At 38.9% G+C, this 3260-nt stretch overlaps 1 protein-coding gene across 5 annotated transcripts in view; it reads right to left on the bottom strand.

Annotated features, from left to right (window-relative positions):
* Window positions 1-277: 277 nt before the first annotated feature.
* The window catches only part of LHX2 (LIM homeobox 2), a 52999-nt gene continuing 50016 nt past the window's right edge, over window positions 278-3260 (bottom strand). For all 5 annotated transcript variants that reach the window (XM_075324122.1, XM_075324124.1, XM_075324125.1 and 2 more), the window contains one exon: window positions 278-3260. This exon is cut by the window's right edge and continues 544 nt beyond it. The gene's annotated coding sequence lies outside the window, so the exon portion shown is untranslated.

Here is a 3260-nt window from a genome sequence, read left to right as displayed (position 1 = left end):
TTGTTGTCTTCCTCTCTGAAAAGGATATTTGCATGTGTGACACCCTCCATGAGCAGAAACATTCCCATTCAGACCCCATATCAGAGGCTTCTGACTTAATCAATTCAGATCTCCTGCTTTGCACTGATGAGGGGAAGATAACCCAAACAAGATTTCTGATTTTGTACCATTTTCTACCCATTAGGTTAACATATACAAAATTTGAAGACCAGTAGTTTTCCAGCATTTCTTTATAAGTTACAAGTTTTGTAAAATAATATAAAATGAAAATGGGTGAAATAATAGTAAATCCACTTCCTTGCAACAATGAATTATGTCACGGACAAAATTTATTCTTCATACCAAGAACACTAACGTTTCTGTATTAAACAAGAACAAAAAAGGCATACGTTCATTCTATCTTAAAAATTACGCATTGCTGAGGTAAAGTTATCCATCCAAAAGATGCAACAACATCTCAGAATTGTTCTGACCTTATCCAACATTACAAATAAAGGGGAAAATTTTCACAATATTCTAAAGCAGCTGTACCATAGCCTTAGCTAACATCGTTGTTGGTCTACAGCCCCCACCATTTTTTTATTGAACCACTTGCCAATCAGGTGGTAAACAATTTTAATGGAGATGATAGATCAACATCTGAAAGAAAGCCAAATCAGAGTACCTCTGTGCTAAGAAATGGAATGGGCCCAAAAACAAAAATAAATGAAGCAGCTTTTGTTTATTAGTATAATTTTTTTTCCTGCTTTATAACTTTTTTTTTTTTAGAGACCAAACATAACTTTACAAAAAAATTACACACAGGTCATCAATTTATACAAGGTTGGTTTGAATTGGCTTTATCAATATTATTAATGAACACTAACTAGGAGTTTAGTCGTAAAGGGCATCGTTTCTAAATACTTCTGGAGACTCTCAGAGTCGGAGATGGGCCTGTAACATATTCCAAAGTGTTTCAGGAAGGTGTGGCACTGAACGGGATATGTTTTAAGGTGAGGTGTGGTATCATGTGCCTTCTTTTTTAAATTTCCACATCTGCATTCTAGGATTTTCTTGTTATACTGGACTTGTTAGAAGTCAGAAACCTGGTCTAGTGGATTTACAGGTCATGTATTCTTAAAAGTGCTCTAAAATGACCAAGTGCAATTTTTTGCATGACATTGCTTTGATGAGCATGTCAGACAGGTTTACGCCTAAAAGATAACTATTGCGTTCTGATTCAACCCATAATTTTACTCAAAAAGGATTGTAGACAATATAATGTTCTTCTAACCAAAACGTGGTTTCTAACCAAAGCCTCATGGAGGGTTTCCTGGGACAACTCTTTCGGGCTTAAAATGACATGACTGCTTGTTTTTTTTCCCCAAAAACAACCCAAAGCTTTCTACAGGTTGTGTGTTCTATTGCGCTTATTTCCATTGAAGTGAATAGTGGTCCACAAACAATTGTGGAGAGTAGTTTTTTGGGAAACAAATCCTCCCAGTATTTCTAATACTGGACAACCTCTTTAATTCATAGTGTAGAAATTATTGATATTGGTTGTAAGTAGAGATGAGCAATTTGATTTGCCCTGGTCCTTCGAGGCAGCTGGTCTTCACTTTTGTGCTGGATATCCTTGTCTGGGCATTTTGGGTGCCTCTGGCACTTAGTTGAACCTGCACGTCCCATATGGCTTAGTAAGCAAGCCAACACTTACTAGTAGAGATGAGCGAACCTGTAGAAGTTTGGTTCAGTCGGACTTTTGAAAAAGTTCGGCTTCGGACCCAAACTTGACTTGAACCCCAATGGAAGTCACTAATTGGAAGCCACTGCATGTGGTCTCCGTCCACATGCAGCCAGCCATAAACAGATCACATCCGGGTGTGGGTGGGCAAGGTTTTTCTTTTTTTGGGGGGGTTGCACACTACAATCATGCTGTTGTTACTCCAAGTGCAAGCCAATCAAATACTACAAGGGGCTTGCAATGGGCAAAGCACCGAGTGTACCGGAGCACAGCGATGCTCGCGCGAGTGGTTTGCATACGTAAAACACCCAATCTCCAAACTCAACCTCTGGGGGTTTTTTTGTAAACCAACAAGGAACCGTGGGTTCGCTCATCTCCACTTACTAGGCTTTGCTACCTAATGACGTATGGCATAGAGCAATGTTCCCCAACTCCAGCCCTCAAGACCCACCAACAGGGCATGTTTTCAGGATTTCCTTATTAATGCACAGGTGATAATTCTACCACTTGTGTATTGCTAAGGAAATCCTGAAAATATACACTGCTGGTGGGCGTTGAAGACTGGAGTTGGGGAACACTGTCGTAGAGCCTAACAGATCCACAGGCGCCCAGGTTGCCTGGCTGAGGATGCCCAGAGTAGACAAGAAGACCAGATGCCACAGAGGTCCAGACAGGACACGCGACCACAGTAGTGCAAATCAAAAACTCATCTCTAGTTGTAAGGGAGACTTTAGTGGATTCTCGAGTGGTCGGTATTATGGTGGCTTAAAGCTTTCTTGCAGTCATGTCCAACACATTCCTAACTCATGAGTCCATTTCTAATCTGAATGTATGTAAACAACTAATACTGTATAGCTTAACTATGGAAATCACTGATGGCTTTTGACATTCTTCAATAATCGCCGAAATTATCTTGGTTTAATCCAATTGGAAAACAGTTTTCACAGTGAACAATGTTGCTGAGATTTAAAGCAAAATAAGTGAACTTCCAACACTAATGGGCAGACTCACTTCCATTGGGCCTTTAGTTATATTATTCGCTAATTTGTTCTCTTCTATCAGTGTTCATCATGTTTAATACATATCTCCAACTAGCCGATTAACTTCTGTCATGTACTCTGCATGTTATATAAGCTTATGTACTGGACTGGAAACAGATGGGGTCAAACCAATGACTCGAACATCATAGAAACGCCTTCTAAGATGTTATAGTATACATTTCAAACCTCAAAAAATTCAAAAAGATCTATGAAAAACCTCCTGCCCGCTTAACTAATGTTGTCCCCCAAAAATCCCATCTGGATGTAGGTACCAGTGCAAACTTTGCAAGATTGACAGAAACCACCACATTATCTATAAACGCTGAAATTTTACACTACTCACTCAGAGCAAAGTTCTGTCCAAAAATGTCTAAAACAAAGTAATTTTTTTTTGTAAAGGACTAATTGAAAAGTAACAAACTTTTAACAATTTTGTTCTGGTCATAAATATACAGAGAGAAAATGTATGTTGATAAGACAGTATATAAGGCACGTAA

This window comes from Anomaloglossus baeobatrachus, chromosome 9, assembly GCF_048569485.1.
Source record: "Anomaloglossus baeobatrachus isolate aAnoBae1 chromosome 9, aAnoBae1.hap1, whole genome shotgun sequence".
NCBI lineage: Eukaryota > Metazoa > Chordata > Amphibia > Anura > Aromobatidae > Anomaloglossus > Anomaloglossus baeobatrachus.
This window is presented reverse-complemented; position numbering and strand designations above follow the sequence as displayed.